We start from the raw sequence: 26,380 nt of genomic DNA on the forward strand, positions 1-26,380 counted from the left end.
GCTAAATTAACAATAAACGTAGAAAAATCAAAGTTTTGTTTTAAGGAACTTCGGTATCTTGGATATATTGTGGGCGAAGGCAAATTAAAGCCTGACCCTTCTAAAATATCCTCGATACTCGAATTTCCTTATCCTAAGACGCCCAAACAAGTGCGCGGATTTATGGGGACTACCGGCTGGTATCGGCGATTCATAAAAGATTACGCGACGATAGCTACACCGATTTTCGACACACTAAAAAAATCGAAGACTTTTGTATTTCCCGAAGAAGCGAAAAAGGCGTTTGATAAACTGAAAATAGCACTTACCTCAAGTCCCGTATTACGACACCCGGATTTTGAAAAACGGTTTTATGTTCAGTGCGACGCGTCGGACATCGGTATCGGTGCAGTTCTGTTCCAAAAGAACGAAATCGAAGGTGAACATCCAATTGCATTCATGTCGCAAAAGCTTACGCCGGCACAAAGGAACTATTCCGTGACGGAACGAGAGTGTCTTGCAGTGGTAATAGCAATAAAAAAATTCCGGGCCTATATCGAACTAATGCCATTCACTGTTATCACAGATCACTCAAGCTTGAAATGGCTAATGTCAAATAAAGAGTTGAGTGGTAGATTGGCCCGGTGGAGTTTATTGCTACAATCCTATACGTTCGATATCGAACATCGCCAAGGGAGCAAAAATATCGTGCCAGACACTCTATCGCGATATGACATGGATGAGATCGTAACCGAAGTCAACCGTCTAATTGATTTAGAATCTCCAGCTTTTTCATCGGACGAGTATCGTGAAATTCTAACTGTAATCAAGGATAAGGGAGAACAATTACCAGATTTTCGTGTTGAAAATAATTATATATACAAACGTACCTTACATTACGACGGCAATGAAGTTTCAGAAGATTTCTCGTGGAAACTATGGGTGCCCGCCGAGTTATGTGAAAATATCATAGCAAGAGCTCACAATCCACCGACAGCAAGTCACGGGGGATTTCATAAAACACTCAAGCGCGTACGTGAGTATTTCTACTGGCCACATATGACGGTCCAAATCAGGGACTTCGTTGCAAATTGTGAAACTTGCAAAGAAACTAAACCTTGTAACAAAGTTTTTAAACCACCAATGAATGCAGAAACAGTCGAAATCACGCGGCCCTTTCAGAAAATTTACATCGATTTCTTAGGTCCTTACGTGAGATCGAAATCGGGTAACTGTTTTATTTTTATAGTTTTGGATCATGTTTCTAAATTTGTTTTGTTGAAGGCCATGGCGAAAGCTAACAACAAAAATGTTGTTCGCTTCCTAGTGTCGGAAGTATTCCACAAATTCGGCGTACCGGAGGTCATATTGTCGGATAATGGCGTTCAATTCGTGTCAAAAGAGTTTAGGGAAATGACCGAACTTTTTGGAGTACGGCATATGAGGACAGCTATATATTCGCCCCAAGCAAATGCGTCGGAGAGGGTCAACCAATCGATACTGGCAGCAATTAGATCTTATTTAAAGAGTGACCAGAGAGATTGGGATAACCATCTCTCGGAAATAGAGTGTGCACTCAGGTCATCGGTGCACACATCGATTGGTATGACTCCATACTTTGCTTTGTTTGGGACGAATATGATTACCCATGGTAGTGTCTATCAATTGGCCAAGAGACTCGAGTTACTGGAGGATGCTGAGGTGAATTTCTTACCGAAACCAATCAAAAACGAAATAATACGGGAGAAAATCCGAAAAAACTTGGCAAAAAGTTATGCTCTTCGTGCAAAAGAGTACAATAAGCGCGCGCGAAACGTAAAATTTCGAACAGGTCAAGAAGTATTTCGACGCAATTTCACTCTCAGCGACTCCAGTAAGTTGTATAACGCGAAAATGGGCAAGAAATTTCTCAAATGTCGTATCGTTCGTCCGGTCGGGAATTGTTATTACGAGCTAGAAGACCTGCAGGGGAAATCAATCGGTATCTACCACGCTAAAGATCTGAAACAATAAGTACCTACCTTTTTCTAAATCTTACCAAGTTTTTTTTCTTCCACCGTTGTCTGAATTTTTTATTCTTAGACCTACCTTTGTAATCTGATTCGGAATTGTGAGGTTTATTCTCTTTAATATTTCTTTATACTCCCTGTAGTTGCCTCCTACAACATTTGTTTTTTACGCATATAGTTTTAGTTAGTTTTTTTAGTTTTTTCTCTTTAGTTCTTTTTAGCTTGTCAAGTTTGAATTAAACATAGTCAACAAGATTTTGGGTTTTGTTTTTTTATATGGATATTTATTTAAATTGGAAAAAAAAGGTATTTGTAAGATCAGTGCGATTATGAATTAAACTTATTGAATTTGTTTGGATTTTGTTCTCATTATATACGAATACCTTTCTAGAGTTTTTTTTGTAGATTTAGATTTATATTAACTTTAACTGAATTTATCTAACAGAGTTAATTTTTTTAGTAATAATATAACTTGATTTGGTTATCAGTTTCAAGTTTTTTTTTTAATTCCTTTACAAAGTAATTCAGAAAATCTTTATCAATTCTATCATTTTCATTGTTTTTGCCTAGTCAGTAATGTCAGAATTTGTGTATAATGTATCATTCGACAATTTACCCAACCAGCAGCTTACGTTTCTAAGTTAGTCACATATTGTAACTGTTATTGTGCCAAAAGTGCGTCTCCTTAAGCCCTAACAGAACTATGCCATCTAGAGACTGGGAGTCATTAGTCACCTAGCACAATAACAAATTCTGAGCCCGGTCTTACAGCAAGTTTAGGCAAAGGTGACGAAATTTACAACTAGTTAATACTTAGAGAAACTTAGCTGACATTATAAACAACCGTGACATAACTGACAGGTTTCATCAAATAGAATGATAGAAAGATTCTGAAATTTAGTTTTTGTTTCTGTTTTTAGTTTGTCACTTAATATATATAAAAATCAAAAACCAACCCCACTAAATATTTACGCGAAATTTTTTTTTCCTCTAAAAAAATGAAAGGTAAAAAGGTGTAAACATAATACACTCCGAAAATGTTTTAAATATAAAGATAATATCCCTCCCAAACTTTTTATTTGTCGTTAACTGCCGACACATTTCGTTCAGAATACCTCTTAACTATACATATTGTTAACGGACGTATTGTTATTATTTAACGACAAAATTATGTCGTTTGGAAAGTTGCGGAAATGGAAATTTACGGAATATATGAACCTAACCTGAATTTAACAATATCTGGGAATAGAGTAAATAATATATGATGACTACAATAACGATGATAAATAGATTGATGATAGGAAAATGAAAATAAGGATAAAAATGTTAATATCACTCACCAATATCTGATGTTCATATCCATTCCTAGTTGGTCTTGTTGTAAGTGATGTTTTTATACATTTTCTGAAAAAAGGGAAAGTAGAAGTAGTTAGTAGATGGAAGTAAATGGGATTCAGGAATAGAGGAGATTCTAAATGTCATCAAAATAGTTTAAGATCGGACACGGAGGATACCTACTCAACGGTTAGGAATTTGTATCAAGACATTTCCTCTTCAAAAGTTTATGCTTAAGTCAACAATGCAATTTGGTCGTGGTAGAAAATGAAGTTGTTTTTCTTTTTATGAGTTTTCTTACGTATCAAATAAGCCACAATAGAATCTTTAGAGCTGGCTCTACACGAACTTTTTTTATCATACATCTATTCCAACCATTAAATAAATAAATAAATAAATAAATAAATAAATAAATAAATAAATAAATAAATAAATAAATAAATAAATAAATAAATAAATAAATAAATAAATAAATAAATAAATAAATAAATAAATAAATAAATAAATAAATAAATAAATAAATAAATAAATAAATAAATAAATAAATAAATAAATAAATAAATAAATAAATAAATAAATAAATAAATAAATAAATAAATAAATAAATAAATAAATAAATAAATAAATAAATAAATAAATAAATAAATAAATAAATAAATAAATAAATAAATAAATAAATAAATAAATAAATAAATAAATAAATAAATAAATAAATAAATAAATAAATAAATAAATAAATAAATAAATAAATAAATAAATAAATAAATAAATAAATAAATAAATAAATAAATAAATAAATAAATAAATAAATAAATAAATAAATAAATAAATAAATAAATAAATAAATAAATAAATAAATAAATAAATAAATAAATAAATAAATAAATAAATAAATAAATAAATAAATAAATAAATAAATAAATAAATAAATAAATAAATAAATAAATAAATAAATAAATAAATAAATAAATAAATAAATAAATAAATAAATAAATAAATAAATAAATAAATAAATAAATAAATAAATAAATAAATAAATAAATAAATAAATAAATAAATAAATAAATAAATAAATAAATAAATAAATAAATAAATAAATAAATAAATAAATAAATAAATAAATAAATAAATAAATAAATAAATAAATAAATAAATAAATAAATAAATAAATAAATAAATAAATAAATAAATAAATAAATAAATAAATAAATAAATAAATAAATAAATAAATAAATAAATAAATAAATAAATAAATAAATAAATAAATAAATAAATAAATAAATAAATAAATAAATAAATAAATAAATAAATAAATAAATAAATAAATAAATAAATAAATAAATAAATAAATAAATAAATAAATAAATAAATAAATAAATAAATAAATAAATAAATAAATAAATAAATAAATAAATAAATAAATAAATAAATAAATAAATAAATAAATAAATAAATAAATAAATAAATAAATAAATAAATAAATAAATAAATAAATAAATAAATAAATAAATAAATAAATAAATAAATAAATAAATAAATAAATAAATAAATAAATAAATAAATAAATAAATAAATAAATAAATAAATAAATAAATAAATAAATAAATAAATAAATAAATAAATAAATAAATAAATAAATAAATAAATAAATAAATAAATAAATAAATAAATAAATAAATAAATAAATAAATAAATAAATAAATAAATAAATAAATAAATAAATAAATAAATAAATAAATAAATAAATAAATAAATAAATAAATAAATAAATAAATAAATAAATAAATAAATAAATAAATAAATAAATAAATAAATAAATAAATAAATAAATAAATAAATAAATAAATAAATAAATAAATAAATAAATAAATAAATAAATAAATAAATAAATAAATAAATAAATAAATAAATAAATAAATAAATAAATAAATAAATAAATAAATAAATAAATAAATAAATAAATAAATAAATAAATAAATAAATAAATAAATAAATAAATAAATAAATAAATAAATAAATAAATAAATAAATAAATAAATAAATAAATAAATAAATAAATAAATAAATAAATAAATAAATAAATAAATAAATAAATAAATAAATAAATAAATAAATAAATAAATAAATAAATAAATAAATAAATAAATAAATAAATAAATAAATAAATAAATAAATAAATAAATAAATAAATAAATAAATAAATAAATAAATAAATAAATAAATAAATAAATAAATAAATAAATAAATAAATAAATAAATAAATAAATAAATAAATAAATAAATAAATAAATAAATAAATAAATAAATAAATAAATAAATAAATAAATAAATAAATAAATAAATAAATAAATAAATAAATAAATAAATAAATAAATAAATAAATAAATAAATAAATAAATAAATAAATAAATAAATAAATAAATAAATAAATAAATAAATAAATAAATAAATAAATAAATAAATAAATAAATAAATAAATAAATAAATAAATAAATAAATAAATAAATAAATAAATAAATAAATAAATAAATAAATAAATAAATAAATAAATAAATAAATAAATAAATAAATAAATAAATAAATAAATAAATAAATAAATAAATAAATAAATAAATAAATAAATAAATAAATAAATAAATAAATAAATAAATAAATAAATAAATAAATAAATAAATAAATAAATAAATAAATAAATAAATAAATAAATAAATAAATAAATAAATAAATAAATAAATAAATAAATAAATAAATAAATAAATAAATAAATAAATAAATAAATAAATAAATAAATAAATAAATAAATAAATAAATAAATAAATAAATAAATAAATAAATAAATAAATAAATAAATAAATAAATAAATAAATAAATAAATAAATAAATAAATAAATAAATAAATAAATAAATAAATAAATAAATAAATAAATAAATAAATAAATAAATAAATAAATAAATAAATAAATAAATAAATAAATAAATAAATAAATAAATAAATAAATAAATAAATAAATAAATAAATAAATAAATAAATAAATAAATAAATAAATAAATAAATAAATAAATAAATAAATAAATAAATAAATAAATAAATAAATAAATAAATAAATAAATAAATAAATAAATAAATAAATAAATAAATAAATAAATAAATAAATAAATAAATAAATAAATAAATAAATAAATAAATAAATAAATAAATAAATAAATAAATAAATAAATAAATAAATAAATAAATAAATAAATAAATAAATAAATAAATAAATAAATAAATAAATAAATAAATAAATAAATAAATAAATAAATAAATAAATAAATAAATAAATAAATAAATAAATAAATAAATAAATAAATAAATAAATAAATAAATAAATAAATAAATAAATAAATAAATAAATAAATAAATAAATAAATAAATAAATAAATAAATAAATAAATAAATAAATAAATAAATAAATAAATAAATAAATAAATAAATAAATAAATAAATAAATAAATAAATAAATAAATAAATAAATAAATAAATAAATAAATAAATAAATAAATAAATAAATAAATAAATAAATAAATAAATAAATAAATAAATAAATAAATAAATAAATAAATAAATAAATAAATAAATAAATAAATAAATAAATAAATAAATAAATAAATAAATAAATAAATAAATAAATAAATAAATAAATAAATAAATAAATAAATAAATAAATAAATAAATAAATAAATAAATAAATAAATAAATAAATAAATAAATAAATAAATAAATAAATAAATAAATAAATAAATAAATAAATAAATAAATAAATAAATAAATAAATAAATAAATAAATAAATAAATAAATAAATAAATAAATAAATAAATAAATAAATAAATAAATAAATAAATAAATAAATAAATAAATAAATAAATAAATAAATAAATAAATAAATAAATAAATAAATAAATAAATAAATAAATAAATAAATAAATAAATAAATAAATAAATAAATAAATAAATAAATAAATAAATAAATAAATAAATAAATAAATAAATAAATAAATAAATAAATAAATAAATAAATAAATAAATAAATAAATAAATAAATAAATAAATAAATAAATAAATAAATAAATAAATAAATAAATAAATAAATAAATAAATAAATAAATAAATAAATAAATAAATAAATAAATAAATAAATAAATAAATAAATAAATAAATAAATAAATAAATAAATAAATAAATAAATAAATAAATAAATAAATAAATAAATAAATAAATAAATAAATAAATAAATGAATAAATAAATAAATAAATAAATAAATAAATAAATAAATAAATAAATAAATAAATAAATAAATAAATAAATAAATAAATAAATTGACGTATGTTGATTGCGTAAGACAATTGCTATTGGGCATTGAAGGAAAATAGGAAGACATAATTATCAGGCCTGTTTCACATTTTGTTCGGAATGGTTTCAGTTCCATTACTTTTTATTCCGATCGATTTATTTTTAGGTTCTACAGATTCCGTGTACTTTGTATACATATATTTGTATTTATTAATTCTGTACGTCAGATTTTAATTTGACACCTTTTTTATGTTAAAACGAAAGAGAAGGTTTCGGTACAGAAATTGATTAAAAATTTAGACAAATTATTACAAACAAATAGTAATACCACTTTGGAAACTGAAAGTGGTTTCATTCCGAAAGAAGTTTTCGTTTTACTCTTTCTGGAGAAGCGAAATACGGAATTAATTCCACTTTCCATCGGCATGGAATTCTGTGAAAAGCCTGTATATTTATGAAACTAAATTAATGTTATACAAAGGTAAATTGGTGCTTACCAATGTTTTTCCTTGCTTGATGGTAATTCAGTGCATTGTTGGTACTAGTATCAGAAGTTTGGGCCTGTATTTGTTGTGGATTCCATTGCCAAGTCGTAGCTCTTGTCCAGTATTAACGTGTCAAATATGAACTCTTACCATTGTCACTGTTGTCAAGACTGTGCTTCGTGTAATATTGGATCATAGATTTGGATTGACGAGACACGGATATATTTGCACCACATCGCCATGCCCAGTATTACGGCAGAACTGGGAACACTCCGTGACCTTACTGTTAAAGTGACAATAGATCGTCATCCAGTTCGAGTTTTGAACATAAGAAAACATGGTAGAAGAGTTCTGTTTGAATGTGGTCTCATGACGTAGTATATTACGCCGCTGCTATTATTGTTGACATTGAACGGGAAACTTCCTAATGGGACGAACACAAATATGTTAAGCAAATTCAATGAAGTAACTTTTTGTTACTTACCTTTTATCCACACGCTTGAGAATAGTAGACTGGGACTGGTGGTGTTATTCGCGGCAGTTAATCCTTCTCCACACAGCTTTCAGTATAGTAGTGCCACATGGGTTTCTCTGCAAGCGGAGTAGGGAACGTAGGTAATTATTTTCCGACTACTTAAAAGTCGAAATCATTTTGTTTTTATAGTACATCACTTGCCCACATACTTGTTTACATTATACACTGTTACACTGATTTGGAACATCATTCTTTTTATATGAAACTTATTTTTGAACAAGATAACTCTATTTTCCTTTATTACACTTTACTTAACAATAATCATATTTTCTTCACAATGGCGTCAGACAAAGATGTTTGGGATATTATTTTGCGCGGGTAAGGGTTACCATGTTTTATAATATCTATTATGGGATCTAAATGGCGTTGCCAAATAGGCAAGGAAATTGAGGTGCGAAGTTGACAAAACTAAATTGTTAATTGTCCAACATGCGAAGTTAACGAACCTGAACGGCAGTGTGATTAAATTCCCCTCCCATTTCATTTATATGGTAATGAAACGAAATGGTGGGGTTTGTCATGTCTCCCCTGAATGGGTTAAGGGTGCATTCTAATGTAATAAGAGGAAGAATGATTTCAACCGGTTATTACATTAGAATGCAACCTTGCAAAACAGCTGGAACCTTTACACAGCTGTTCAAGGGGGTGTCAAGGATGGTTAAGGGGTAGGAAAAGAGGAAAAAAAAAGATGGCGAGGAAAGAAAAGGCGGGAAAAAATGTGGAGAGTTGGAAAATGAAGGGGGGAAGAGGAGGAAGATTTTTTTTTAGGGGAGATCGATTTGAGAAGTGAAGAAAAGTGGATGTGATGAAGAAAAAATGAAATATAAAAAAATCGAGGAACATTAAAATTTCTTTTGAAAAACAAACAGAAAAAAATAGAAACACGTTATTACATTGAATTTAAACATTTAAAAGCAAACGAACACATATTTAAAAGAAAAACACACAATTTACTAAAATATATATTTAAAATACAATTTATAAAAAAAACAAACATATCTAAAAACACATTTACACATTTAAAAGAAAACATACACTATTTATAAAAAACACCTATATAATTAAAATACGATGTTTACAACAATGAACTCTTTTACACGTTTAAAAATTAATCATTTAAAATAAAACCATACACACATATTTAAAATACAACATAATACCAACATATACAATAAAACCCGATTGTTTAAAAGAAACAAACACAAAATAACAACTCTAAAATCCACAAATATCACCCAGACCAAAAAGATAGCCCTGGAATCTAATCTGATGAAGGGGAAGTGTGGACAGATTCGGACAGAGTAAACTTTAACTTCGGACATAAACGGACGACAAACTTCTCCCGAACCAATTCGGTTCTAGGTTTCTTCTTATTTTCTGGTGGTGACTCCTCGGAGAAGATGGAGTAGAAAAACAAGGTAAGTGAGATAATTTAAGAACTGTAGGGTGTAGAATAGGGGCAAACCGAAAATAATGGGCCATCGGTTTGCCATGGAAGAGGGTGGGCAGGCCAGGCAGCACAAATTATTGCTGCAGCCAAGGAGGTATAGCATCGTAACATTTTGGGATTGCCTATCACGCAAGTTAGAGAGTGTTTTTCTTTTATTTGATTTTTTTTGAATTTTTAGTCAGTTACTTTTTTTTGCTCACCGACTTGGGATGGCTAGATGGTGAACTTTACGCCCGTCTACCGGCTCAGCCAGGCATTTCCATCATTAATACGCGTTGCCACCTGGTCATTCCCACAAAGGTCTATGACATTTTTTAATGAATCCAATTATTTTTCCAAATTTCTCTTTATATTTTACTTATATGCAAATTGTATTTCCTGCATAAATGTATTTATAAGCGATTTACAGTCTAATTGTTTTTTTGCTTCTCTTATTTTCAAATAAATTGCTGCAAAAATGCATACAAGTACTCGTTTTGCCATTGTTCTAGCAACAGAATTGTATATTAATTTAACTTATCAAAACCAATTATTGAATATTTCAATTCATTTGGTTATTACTAGATTTATTTATGTATTTATTTATAAATTTTTTATCAATTTAATACACACAACAAATATTTACACTGGATTTAAGGGATTTATAATGTTTTTTTCTGTTTTATACCCTACACAAGTGGTTGATTTGTGGGAATTGTGGGTGAATTGTAATGTTTGCAACATATCTTGTAAAAATTTTAGAAATTTTTGGAAAGTACTAAAAGTAGGGTCACACATAACCCATTTTTATACCCTTCACCTTCGTGAGAAGTATATATATTCTGGATCCTTATAGATAGCAGAGTCGATTAAGCCATGTCCGTCTGTCTGTCTGTTGAAATAAATTTTCTGAAGACCACAGATATCTTCGGGATTCAAATCTTCAATAATTCTGTCAGACATGCTTTCGAGAAGTTTCCTATTTAAAATCAGCAAAATCGGTCCACAAATGGCTGAAATATGAGGAAAAAACCAGGACAAACTCGATTTCTGACCTATTTTTGACCTACAGTCAGAGTCAAAATTTAGTATACAGCATGCATTTTCATCTATGAAGCTAAATATTTTAATTATAGAAAGAAATATAAAAGTTTGATTAAACTTAAAATTAAATTCGGAGTTTAATCTTTTATTATTTTAAAAAATTTTGAAAATTAAAATCGATTTCGTGGAAAATTTATGAGAAAAAGAGAAAAGTATCTGAAAACAACAGTCAAAATTTAGTATACAGTGGGTAGCGCTCTATTTTATATCACCAAAAGCCGAAAATAAAAAGTTTATATTTTGTTGGTCCCCATTTACAGGAACTAATTTTTCAGTACTTACTTCAAAATTGTCCTTTAAAATTTGTAAGTAATCTCGGCTAGATGAAAATGCGTGCTGTATACTAAATTTTGACTCTGACTGTATATCTGGATTACTAAGTCATTAATATAGACAATATGGATATCTAATGATAGATATTTCAAAGACCTCTGCAATGACTTATATAAGACCATAGTAAGTTGGCCCTACAATGGGTCAATATCGGAAACAATATTTTTTAACCCGAATTATTTTATTCACCAAAAAAAAAATTTTTAAATTTAAAATTAAAAAAAATATATTAAAATCGAAAAAAAATGTTTTCCAAAAAATTAAAAAAAAAATAAATTTTGTTTACCTAAAAATATTTAAAATTTGTATAATAAGATTCGGCACAGCCTAATATAGCTCTCTTACTTGTTTTATCATAAATTTGTTTGACGTTGTGTACTCTTACAAGTGTTTTGTAAGAACAAACAACATATGGTTCTCTTAGATGAACTAAACTAAATTTTAGAAGACACTATATCAAAATATTGATGTACGTGTGTATTGCTGCACAGTGGGGCTGAATTAAGTCTGGCATTTCTAAACCGCTCATCCGATCGGAATAAAATTTGACGTGGGCGTAGCCAAGGAGTATTCAAATTGAAGTTATTAAAATAGTTCAATTAGGGTACCTTTGAGTTGTAAAATTTAAAAAAAAAAATTTTTCTTATAATTTCGGAGTTATAGGCATTTGAAAATTGAAATTTTTAAAATCATGCCATACCTAGGTCCGCTTTTTTAAAGATATAGGGCGTACTTTTGGACCGAAGGTATATTTGAGCTTTTTTTTTAGTTAGACAGCTAAATTATCAATAATATACAAAATATTTCAGAGCAATTTCTATTATGGATCCAAATATAAACGATTTTCAATTTAAAAATAAAAAATAATAGATTTTTGCTGGTTTTTGGGCGAAAAGGTGACTTAACTTTTTTTTTTACAAAAAAAAAACTTTCTGTGAGAACATATAACAATTTTATATTTTTCTGTAAGGTATCTTTATGGAGAACATTTTCTATAAAAAACATGTCCTATTTTTCGAATTTGGAATTTGACCTATTTTTATCAAAATTCAACTTTAGGCCACATATTCTACAATCCCAAAACGGAAAGCAGCTTTGAAAATCTCGATGTGTTCCCTATTTATCCCCAAAATATTTTCCCAGCTCCGAAGAAAATGTAAACCCTATGGGTAAAATTGTAAAAAATACCAGTTTTGGTATTTTTGTTCCAATTTTTAGGAATTTCGGGATTCCCTTTGACCTTTTGACAAGTTTTTTTACACCTTGTTTTTTAGAATAACAAATTTAAATAACGTTGAAAATTTCATTGAGTTTTGAAAAGGGTTCTACACCTTTTAGGTGCCTACTTGTGGGTTAGCAAATTTGAAATTTGTGGAAAAATCAATTTAAGTAAAATAAAGTATTTTTTAAAATTTTTGATTTTGAGAATTTGATTCCAGAAAAGATTAAATTTTTTTTTCAATTTATTTCAAAATAATTTTTTTGTTTAAATTTATTTTTAATTTTTTTGTAAAATATTTTTTTTTCAATTTATTTTTAAATTTTTTTCAAAATATTCTAGAAATTAATTTTAATTTAAAAATTTTTTTGTTTAAATTTATTTTTTTGTAAAATATTGCTCACAATCCGTGAGTTTTAACGATTATATGTCATAAATTGCCCATAAATGCATGGGACATATTTTAGGAACATTGTCTTTTTTCAAAATTTTACCTATAGCTAAAAACTGGAAATTTTTGCATTAGGTATAGGAAAAATCAAAAAACAATTGTTCATTTCGTTTTCGCGACAGAAGCGCCAGAAATTCAAAAATTTTGAATCATATTTTCGTTAATTATTTTTAATATTTTACTGCTTTACTAAATTGCATATATCTCAATTGTCTTATGTCATGTTTCCACGGCAGTCTGAATTACTTAATTCGCGTTTTGAATTACGATTGCGAATCAACCTGTTTACACGACAACATTCGTAATTCAGTTTGACATTTATTTATTTCTTCTTCTTGTTTTTTTTTCTTCTGTTTACATGTTTTTTTTTTGTTTATTTTGTTTGTTTGGTGCGAATTAAAAATTTGTAATTTGGCAATGATAAAAAAGGTGAGTAAAAACATAAAATTGTAGCATTATTAATTAAACAAATATAATTTAATTATTATTTTCATTATTAGAAAAAAGAAAAAGTGCAAGCAAGTGGGACCAGGGCAGCGAGCGGGCTTTATTAGAGGTGTGGACTGAAAGAATGGCAGAGCTGCTACTTCTACAAATGAATTTAACTTTAATCAGACTTTTTATTTCTTTTAATTTATTTATTTAATACAAAAATCTTTTTCTTTATTTTGTTTTGTTGACATTTTTGTTTGGACAGCTGATTTTGATACATAAATAATCGATAAAAATTAGAGATGACAGTCATTCGTTCGTAATTCATAAGGTAATTCAAACTGAATTACGTACGAACAAGGTAATTCGCACTTGAAATTTTGTATGGCGAATCATGTAATTCAGTTCGTAATTGGGGGTTGAATGACGAATGAGTGCTTGAATGACGAATAATGCCGTCGTGTGAACATGGTATTACCATATAGAAATTCATACTTCAAAACACAGATAAACATTGATATAGGCTTTTATTATGTGTATATCTTATATTTATGGGCCTCTCCATTTTTATGTTATAGTCTTTTAAACTTGGGTCTCAAATATACTGATATTTTTTTTCTAAGATTATTATATAGCCTGCCAAAAAAATTACTATATTCATTATTTAAAGAAACTTCTGGGGAATGTCTTTGTAGCCTCCAGCACCCGCCGAAATACTTTTTTTTAATTTTTACGGAATGGAATTTTTAGAAATATTTTTTTTATTATTATTGATTTTTATATATCTAGGCCCTACTGTAACTTGAAATATAGTAAATACAGATCTTTTTAAAAATTTAATTTCAGAAACACATGAAAACGTATTTTTTTAATTTTTTATTAATGATTTTTATATATCTAGACCCTACTGTAACTTGAAAAAATGTTTATATTTTAAACATTTTTTTTGGAATCGGAGACACCAATTCTATATATAAAGAGCGCAAAATAATTTTGTCCACCTAAATTTTGAATTGGAACCACAGTGCAAAGTTGAGAAATTTTGAAAAAATGGATAGTTGGTAAATATCGATTTCATTTCTTAATAAATAGATCTATCAATAGAATCAAAAAGGGATACTGTATCTGAAAGCTGACCAAATTACCTAAAAATGGTCTGTTTTTTTGAACACTGAAAATCAGTCAGCTTTGAAGGGCTATATCTACTGAACTAAAATTCTGATTGTAATAATAGTAGCATATTTAATCGTTGGACAATTTTATGTAAAATAGCTTTTGTTTAGGGGCACATGAAATTTTTGATTTTTGAAACCTCACTTGTTCTACAGGCGCCACTGTGCAGCGGTCGTAGTTTTGATTTTACAGTATTGTATTGGAACTGTCGTAAATGTGTCCATGCTGCATTGTAATAGTGTTTAGTATTGAGAGGTATCTTAATTTCTGTCTGAGTTATAGGGCACCCTTTTGGTCGTTTATATTTTAAAATATATATATACTTTTTTATTTGTTTAATTATTTTTTGTTGTGTATATTATTGTTTGTTTTTATGGTATTGTATTGTCTGCCTATTTTTCATTTCGTTGTTTTTTTATTTGTTGTATATTTTTTTCCTGCAATGTTTGTGTTAATTTTTTGTCGCTAAATCTGTTGTTGTTTGTGGTTTGAGTTACAATTTTTTTTTTGTTAAAAGAAATTTTGCATAACTTTTCCCTGTGTATATATGTGGATGTGTTACAATCCGATTGTAGTGGTGGTACCGTATGTATAGACTTGTTATTAGTAAAACCACTAAAATTCATGTAGTTGGATGTAAACGAATGTGTGACTCACTTTAATAGAACATTTATTTTGGAAGAAAGCTATTCTAGTGAATGAAAGAAACATCTGAATGAAAAAACATTTTCAACATGATTGTTAACCGTTATCCTGTATTATTAATCCTTATCCTGATTATGTTTTTAAAACTCAATTCAACTACTACTGATCTGAAAATGATACTTACAAATAAATTCATAACATCCATAATATTTATTTGAATATTTCGAGCTATTTGACCGATTTAGACAAAATAAGCAACGTTCTCTTTTAAAGTACTAAAAACTGTTTGGGTAATTTTGAACCATGTGTACAGGATAAGGGTTAAGTCAAATAACTGGTATAACCAAGGTACCACTGCAAACTTTAATTCATGATCTATTGAGATCTAGCGATAATTTAGGATTGTTACAAACGTATAACCAAACTTGAAAAACTTGTTCATAAAATGTTGCCTATACTTAGGCTTTTTCTAAAAAAAACCATACCTCATGTTATAAAACACAGTTAGTTGTTGACAACAAAAAAATCGAGACAAAAACTATGCAACCAAACGAATGTGAATGTATTTTGTTGTTGCTTTATTATGTTGGTTACATTGATACAACAATGACAATGTGTAGAATGCGAAATTTTGAAAAAAGGAGCAATTGTGGAATTGTTTGTATTCCTTCCAACCAACAAAAAGTAGCATTTCATTTGGTTTGTTACAATTTCTATGTGTTTTTCATTTAGTTACTCTATTGTTTCTATGTCTATGAACATTCTCATATGTAAGTGTGTTCACATTGGATATTGTTCCATACATCCTTTTTTAGATATCCTTTACATCAGAGTATTTGTACATGTATGTAACTATGTATTTTGCCAGAGTACTTTATTACTTCAAACACTATTCACCACCATACATTTAGACATTTTTCATTATAGTCGCAGTCTTTTTTTACAATTATTTTCTGTGTTTTTTAATGTTGTCATTTGTTATTTATTTATGTTCATGGTTTTTCATTTATAGCGTTACAATTTTTTTTTTGTTAATCCAATAAATGTTGGTTCCCTGAACTCTAATCTGTTAAAGAAAATTGCTTGAAAACTTAAAACTATCATTAAAAGTGTTATTCTACTAAGAAATATGTAATTGTTTAAGATATAAATAAACCAAAATATCTGGAACGAGTTTATTATTATCTTCAGAACATATTTCAATGTAATACCACGATACATAATCCACATTTCCATAATGTATATTGTTACGTTTTTACCTTTTAAAACGGTGGTTTATTTTCTTCAAATAAATCCTATTTTTTAATTGTAAATAAATGCGATAAGTAGTTTAATATTTATAACAATTCTTTATTTATTTAAATTTACACAATTATTAAAACAGTCACTATCTTTTAATACACACACTTTAAAAACACCAACTGCTTCTAGTAGTTTCATGAATTATCTAACGAACAAAACTAGAATGTTCTATTTATAGAGATTTCAGCTGCTTTAATGTTATCAAATTTAACAGTTAATGTTGTAATACTTATAATAAATGTTAATAACAGGGTGTTATCAACATTGTTGATAAGTAGAAGTTTCGAGCACTGGAAATGTTTATAAACATGATGAATGTCTCAAGTAGTCGTTAATTTAAAATTAATAGGGTAATTTCGTAACAATATGTTATCTAAGATTGGTTAAGAAACAAAAGTTACATAAGTTGAGTTATTGCCATCTCAAATCTAGTTCTTATAAGGTTTAAAATAAAAGTAACTGTTTTAAAATAAGAGTGAAAAGCATTATTGCCTGTCTGGTGTACATTTTGGCAAACATTTGTATTTTTCTATTAAAAATATCCCAAAGTGAATAGTTAGAACCGTAGTTTGTAAAAAAAAGTTCCTAGACCAATTGAAATTGATTGCTAAACAAGTGAGAGTGTTATATTTAGCTGTGCCGAATCCTGTATATCAACATGTGACAATAAAACATTTTTCTGGTTGAAAGATTCATGTTCATATAAAACATTTTTATGTTTAATTTAATCACGTTATTGATTATTATAAGAAATTTAGGAATGTTCAAGTCATTTTCTGATGGGGCCCTATAAGGACTATGGACGAATGTTGCCCGATTTTCGCCATACTTAACAGAGTAATTAGAACTAATTTGTGGAAAATTTTATCAAGATTGCCGCATAATGAATATATTTCTGACTTCTCAAACAGTATTCCCGGGAGACATTTGTATGGAGACTAGGTGAAATCATGGACCAATATTTCAATACCAGGCAAAACTTATAATTATAGAGTATTTGTGAAAAATTCAGCCAGTTAGCTCTTTCCGTTTGGGTCCTATCATGTTTTCAACAGACAGACAGACGGACGGACATAACTAGATCGTCTTAGAATTTCATAAGGACCCTGAATATATGTACCTTGTACCTTGCGATGAGTATTCCGATGGCGGGTATTAAAATATATTTATATTGGAAGCTTTGCTAAGAATATTTAGATATCCTTCGTGATCGTCAAAAAAGCTGTACTTTAAAAATATTTTATATTTGGCAATACTTTTGAAACATGTTTCTGAATTGAAGCAATTCGAATTTAGATTTGATCTTATATAAAAATAGTTTGTGAAATATTTTCTGCAGTTTATGAGCAACAAGTCTTGTTTCTGGAAGAAATAAATTCTTGAGGTTTGTAATGGCCCACTCATTGTAGATTTATTAAAATTGTGGATGGGCACCAAGTAAATCTAAGTCAATTTATATACTTAAGGCGAGATTTGGACCAATATTTTTGGGCGTTGCGAAATCATTATAAACGCGTATTACCCTTTATGGTGGTTAGGATATAAAACAGTATATTTTTGGATGAAAATATGATCACATATTGATAGCGTTTGGTTGGTGGAGACGACTTTGTATAATGTTGTCAGTACTACCATGCTGATACTTGATGAAAAGGGGTATGTTATGGCATATTTCATAGATAAATATTGACTTTTAACAACCCTCAATAGTGAATTCTCTAAGTGAGATAGGAGTTAGCCAGCTGATAATGAACTGGATAGGAAATATGCTAAAGAATTAATTTGAAAAGTTGTTGTTTCTCCACTTTTGTGAAACCTTGTCGTAAATAAAATTCTTTTCAGGTATTTCATATTAAAGGGAAAATTCTTGCTACAATCAGTGAACTCATAGAATCTGTTAGTCATGGGTAGGGTTTGGGGTCCGCGAATTCCCGCCCGGGAAATCCCGGGATTTCCCGTAAAATTATTGTCGGGAAAAATTAATTAAAAATACTTTAATATATTTAAATATGACATCTCTGCTTGATGAATGGCTTGTTCCAAATATTAGTGGAGGTTTTAAACACCATTAAGGATACAGTAGAATCATTAAGCCGAAATGAAACCATTTTTCTGATAGGTGATGCTATAATGAACACAACAGCATTTATCTAAAAATTCTACGATTTCTCAAAAAACGGTTCATTCAATTAAATTAAACCTAAAAACTTCAACATTATAAGATAAATTATAATATAAAGTATGAACGTCTAGACGCGTCTGTTTGACCAAAATGTTCCCTCATCTGTTCAAAGCGTTGATGATGAGGTTTCTGAAATACAAATGGAGCAAAATTTTAAAAACCAATTAGAATATTCAATCAATATTGAAAAGGAAAGCCCTAAACATTTAAAATCAAAAGCTGAAAGTTTTAAGCGGGAATTAGATTTATTTGAAGCAAGTAGCAATCAGATAATACATTTTGATTGTCTTTATAATGCTTTAATAACGATAAAGCCAACACATGTTTAAAGCGAAAGAGTTTTCTCGTCGAATGACTTATTGAAAGCATTAGTAATTTCGACAAATCAATTTTTTAAAAAAATAGTTCTATGACGGACATATAACATAAAAATCAAAAGAAAGAATCTAAAAAGTACATTAAAAATCCCATTAACATATTAATCGACATCCAATTATAAAGATACATTCACAATTTCTAAAATTTTGTGACACTTAATTGCTCTTTTACTCTACTATATCATGAATACCGCTAATATATAATTTTATAGTAAAAAGTGCTCTCCAAATATTTTAACAAACTTTTTTTGGTTTATGTGGGTACAATTGAATTGTAATGTATTGTTTTTCTTTTTTTTTAAAAAATGACACAATTTTATAAAATAATTTTCTTTTTTACTTATTTTTCTAGTTAAAAAAACATTCCCGGGATTCCCGGGAAATTAAATTTTTCATTCCCGTTTCCCGGGAAATTAAATTATCCGGGAAACCCCAAACCCTAGTCATGGGACAATAAACGTATATATTACGTATACCAAAATTTGATATTACGTTTAGGATTAGAAAAAAGACATGGACCGAAAACTCTGGCCTACGAGGCATCGTGATATCAGTATACACATTTTCTCTGATGAACTTGACTCTTGACTTTACTCAGAATGCTTGATATCTGCACCGCCTTTCATGCAAAGACCTTCGACACCGACACACTCTCGAAAAGTCAACCATTTGTATTTCATCAATCAAGGATAACACCTCCAACGTAATAAGGTCAAGACAACACCTTGTCGATTTAATAGTGGTTCCAGGACATGAGGGCATCCTTGGAAATGTAATTCCGAATGGGTTGTTCTTGGATGTAACTGTGGCGTACAGAGATATTCATATCCCATTGGTTGCAGTATCAAATTTGATAGATTAATGAGCGGTGAAAGAGACGGAACTCAATTGATTTATTATTAATACGATTACCACTTCTAGAAATGCAAATAAAATCTGGCAAATAAAATCAGAAATTCTTTCCTGGTAGGAACTCGAATTCTTGTGAGAATAATTACTAGGCACTGCCAGTTTGAACACATATCAGAACGTTTGGACAAAGAAGTGAAACAATCAGTACCACCTTAACCTTCGCTTTCATGAAGACAGTTTTTTACGAGAACTCATGGTATCTACCTGGGTAGATAATGACTTTATACATTCAATTTGTGTTAGAATTTTTATTTATATACTAATTTTTTGTATCAAAATATCTAATACATATTATAAGAAGTAATTTTACAGCCATCTATGCATCGCGATTCGTATATTTCGGGTAAAAAACAGAAGTCTGAAGTCATCCAATTTTACAATAAAACTAAAGGAGGCGTTGATACGGGAAAAACACGAGTCTCAATATCCAACCATAAGAGCAACAATACGATGGCCACTGGCGTTTTTTTTCAATTCATTGGATTCTTCAGCCCTAGCAGCTTAAAGTATATGACAAAAACAACACACAAAGTACGGAAATATATTACTCTGGACGTAGATTACTCTTGAACTACTTGGGTACAAATCTTTGCATCGCACAAATAAATCTCGAGCCGAAAATACGATGGTGTTTTTTAACAAGACATCAATTGAATGTATTTAAGATAAGCTTTTGAATAATTTCTGATGATAGTATAAAGTAAAGCTAGTTAAGTAACAAAACCAATATAAATTATCGTTTATTTGAATGTATCTACCACGGTATATATTCATATACACAAAAATATAAAATATAAAAAAACTTCTATAATCTTACTTTAATTTTTTTTATTTGTTTGTTTCCAAAAAATTCTGCAAATTTTTAACTGAGCTGAAAGCAATTTCAAAGTTGATAAAAACTGTGTAAGTTATTAATAACTGAATATCCAAATATCTACCTCGGTAGATACTATGAAAGCGAAGGTTAAAGGCGTCCGTATCTGTCCGTACGTCTGTCTGTTGAAAATGCGGCATGGACCAAACGAAAGGAGCTAGCTGACTGATATCACCTCGACTCAATACAAATGTCCCCCCGGAATACTGTTTGAGCAGTCATAAATATGTTGATTATGCGGCAATCCTGATAAAATTTCTCACAAATTATTTCTAAATACTTTGAAATTATACTGTAAAGTATGGCGAAAATCACTAAATGAATTCATTTAATGACTTAATTTTAAATAATACTTAATCAATCAATGGAGAATGGAGTACTTTTGAAATGAGATTTGTACAGTAATTTATGAAATAATGCTCATCAATGCAAACTCGATCGTTTTTAGTATCCATTTCCGGAATGAATGCACAAATATTGTTTTTCAGTTTTATTCGTAATATTTTGAAAAGTATAAAAAGTGCCAACTAGTAATAGATTTGAGTTCTTAGTTATTATGTAATTAGCTAAATTTGTATTTCAGCAATTTAAAGAAAACATTTTTTATATCAAATCTGTTTGTATGTTCATAAGTCTACATAATATTTATATAAACTCTGAAAAAGAATATAAATGCGATAGTTTTTACTGGTATTAAGCACACATTTTTCATTTTGTATAAAGAAATGAAATGAGCTTTTACATTAATGTATACAAATCCTATTTTTATACGCTACATTAAGTATGTAATGCAGTGAATCAACGTATGTACGAGTATGAATACTTCTTTTAAGAGTTTATTATATTGTAACTGCAAATAATCTGGTGAGATTTATGTTCTGAAATGTACTTATATCTTAATGACATTAGTGTAAATGTATGTGAAATACGAAGTACCTAATTTGACTGTTTTACCGAATACAGAAAAAATATTTGGTCAATTCACAAGGTCTCCTATGTTGTCGTATTGTCATAATGTCCTAATATCTTTTAAAAATCTTTTTATTGCCTTTCAAGCTAAAAAAATGTTCTAAAATAATATTACTCCGTGTTATCGTAACCAACCAGCAGAAACCTGAGCCGAACGCGTAAGATCGGTTAAGCCGAGCAACCGAGTCGTGAAATATTAGGACATTATGACAATATGACATGATAGGAGACTTTGTGAATTGACCAAATGTTTATTTAACAAAACAATTGTTTATTTAACAAACAATTAAACTCAGTTAATAGAATATTAAAAAATTGTGCTTACTAAAAGGTACTTGAAATTCGTCTCTACCAATAAATAAAATACTCTGGTTTTTCTGTGTTCATTGCCTTTGTCTGCAATTTAGTCTGATCAAATGAATGAAAATCTACTTTACAAATAAATCGCAACAAAGTGCAAAATCATGTTTAGTGTATTAAAATAAAACATGCCATTTTAAGCTGAAAAGATTCCAAAGACAAATCAAAAAAGAAGCAGCTTTAAAACACAGCTTTTGAAGGGAGTAAAATAAAACTTTTTTTTTGTATTTTAAACAGCTAATTTTTAGTATTTTTATCTAAACATAAATTCCATTAATGTTATTTACACCTTTGCTGTATATATTTGTTGTTTCAGGTTATTTGTTTTAATTACTTTTTAATTATTTACATTAGTTGGTAAATTGAAAATTAACTCATTTACATGGTGTTTAATATTTAACAGGTAAAGTAATTTTAATACTCATTTTCAACAAAATTTGCATATTAATGTAACGTTTTGTTATTGTAGAAGTGTGTAATACTCAAGTTTATATACAAAATTTATAAATGCGTGAAAGTTATTTCACCAACATTTTCCTGTCATATTACAACGCACCAGCTAACCAACCAACCAACCACTAATACCACTTACAATATAATAAACATTATGATCGTTGCCATCATCATCATTAGCAGCACCATTGGAATTATGTTGGTTATATATCTACTTAGTACATTTTCATCTCGACGCGTCGTTCTCATTAACACAGCATAAATAATTTATAGCTGGGAAATGTGTTACAAAAAAATAAAAAAACCTTGATGACAGCATACGCACTTAACTGCAACATAATGACATTCCTTTAGTAATAAAATACAGAATTTTCATCATAGGTAGTCCAATATTAAAATGTCTAATGCAAAAACAAGTAAGAGTGTAATATCCGGCTATGCCCAATCTCATGTACCCACCACTAATACAATAAGGTCACCGATTGTTGTATTTCAGACGTTTCCAATTATATTTCAGAAATTTCTTATTGAATTTCAGAATATTCCAATTATATTTCAGAATTTTCCAATTGTACAAGGTGGCGCAAAAGTAAACTTCCGATGTTTTTTGGCTGTAATTAAAAAAAAAAATTAAAAACTTTGATTCTTCTTGTGGATTATTTTTATTTGGTCTTTTAATTTTTTTTACATCAATTCGAGAATATGATGTCATGTAAATGGCCGCCGCCACAGTTGATTGTCATTTGAGACCTTTTTATGGCACTTTCCATCACTTTGGCCAAAACTTCCGGCGATAGGTCCTCACATTCTTGACGCATATTGTCTTTAAGAGCTGCAAGAGTCTGAGGCTTGTTGACATGAACCCGCGACTTCAAACAGCCCCACAAAAAGAAGTCTGGAGCGGTCAAATCAGGCGATCTTGCTCGCCAGTGCAAATCGCCAAAACGGGAGATTAGGCGACCGGGAAATGCATCCTTCAGCATATCGGTTGTGGCACGTGCAGTGTGTGCCGTTGCACCGTCCTGTTGGAACCACATGTTTTCCAATCCCAATTCGTCAAGTTGCGGCAAAAAGAACTCGTTGATCATTGCTCTGTAGCGCTCACCATTCACAGTAACCGTTTGGCCCGCGAAGTCTTCGAAGAAAAAAGGTCCGATGACTCCTCCAGCGAAAACAGCACACCATACAGTGACTTTGAGCGGGTGTGATGGCTCTTCGTGGGTTACACGCGGATTTTCAGTGCCCCAGAAGCGTAAATTTTGCTTATTTACGTAGGCGTTGGACGACCAGGAAATCTGCGACGAAATTCACGTTGTGCCAAAGTCACCGACCGATTATTGGTCAAATAAATAGTCAGCAATATTCCGCGTTCTGGAGCAGTGTAGAGTAACATTGTTTATTAACGTGTATTTCGCATGTGTTTACTATACAAATGTCAAAACAGAACTGACATTAGAGGCCAATCGCAAATTTTATAGCATTTTCTGATAGGAGGATTACTTTTGCGCCACCTTGTATTTCCACTCAGGTAAATTTCGCATTGCTAGTAGAGAGTAAAGTAAGAATTTATAAAATTTTTCTCTCAAAAATACCGATTAGAAAATAATAATTTTGAAAAAAAAATTAAGATTAATTCCTTGTTAATTCCAATAAATAAATATGTTTATTACATACAAAATAATAATTTTGTAAATAAATTTGATAATTTCGATTTGTCATTTTTTTAATTTAATTATAAACCATGTTTTCACGTTTATATCGATTTAAAAATTTATTATTATTAATCATTTCTGAAATTAGTTCCCATCAAATAGGCACAAATATTTTAATTTTTTTTAAAAATCTTTGAGAAAATTTTAAAACTGTTAAAACCCATTTTTGTATTTAATTCCCAAATTTGACTTTGATTACACTGCACAGTGGTTTAAAAACTTTTTTTTTGGAAATAATTCGGTATCTTGGGAACTATTGTAGATATTGTTACGAAATTTCACATGGTTTGAGCTGAGGTGTTTTCGAGTTGATTTACGCATTATATGAAAAAACGTACAAACTTATCAAATGGGGCAAGGTTTGGGGAACTTCTGAGGAGTAAATAAAGGCTTTTTATATATGTATTTGATATTGTTGAAAACATTATAACTTGAGGATTGATATTTTAGTAAACTTAAATGATTTTATAAAATTTTGGGACTTTACCTTAAAAATTAAAAAAAATTTCATATGGTGATTTTCCACGAATAAAAATATAAAATTTGAATTAATGTAAAATTTTAACAATTACAGATATCATAACATTATTGGAACCAATATAGACTCAAATGTCCTAAAATCAATGGCATTAGAATTTTTTAAATTTTTTAAATACTGTGACGTTATTTACCTTGTGATAATAAAAATACTTAGTAGGTATTTAAGAAACATATGGTGTTATACAAACATGGAGCTTTTTCGTGGATCAGTGCTTTGCCTTTTTAGAATTTTTTACTCAAACAGAATTTTTTTTTTTAAATTGGCCAATTTTGGATAGGACTGCGGGGTGATATGTCCGCTTAAGTGAGCACGCTTTTGCATTAAGTTATCTTTCTGGATCATATAAAAAATCTATATAGTCCCGAAGAATTTTTTTTTCTAAAAAAAAAAATATATGGGCTTTTTGGGAAAAAACGTAAAAAATACGGCATATAACTTTTTATAGGGAAGAGATAATTGCTAGAAACTATTTTATTTTATTTTATTAAGAATTTTATCGCCAATAGCTGATATTTTAAAAATAAATTTCGAACCTCCGTAGGCCCGCCATATCTAAAAAACCATAAAAAGATTGAGCAAATTAAAAAAAAATAAATCAATAAACCTGAATATCTCTTCAACTAATAGAGATAACCAATATATAAGCGTATTTTTGTAGATCTTCTCAAGGACTATTTATATTTAAAATTTCAGCTCATTCGGATTTTTGGCGATTTTTTAAAAAAAAGTTGAGACCCGAGTTTTTATATAAGTAATCGAATTTTGGTCTGAAAAATGAGTGAACACAGATCGAGCTCCTTTTCTTTGTTAAACGCTTATTGGCCAAGTTATTAGCAATTTTAGATATTGTGAGTTTTTATATAAAAAATCGTTTTTTTTTTCAGAAATATGAGTGATTACAGATCGATTAAACGCTTATTGGACAAGTTATTAGCGAATTTAGATATTTTGAGTTTTTATATAAAAAATCAGTGTTTGTTCAGAAATATGAGTGATTACAGAACGAGCTCTTTTTCTTGATTAAACGCTTATTGGCCAAGTTATTAGCGAATTTAGATATTTTGAGTTTTTATATAAGTAATCGAATTTTGGTCTGAAATATGATTGATCACAGACCGATGTATTTAATAAGTGGGCGTATTATTGGACGTGGACAATTTTATTTATGTAAAAACTTTTGCGGAATATGTATTGCAAACATTAAAAAAAAATTAGTTAAATCGGCACAAGCGTCCTG

The sequence above is a fragment of the Calliphora vicina genome, chromosome 3 (assembly GCF_958450345.1).
Source record: "Calliphora vicina chromosome 3, idCalVici1.1, whole genome shotgun sequence".
Classification (NCBI taxonomy): Eukaryota; Metazoa; Arthropoda; class Insecta; order Diptera; family Calliphoridae; genus Calliphora; species Calliphora vicina.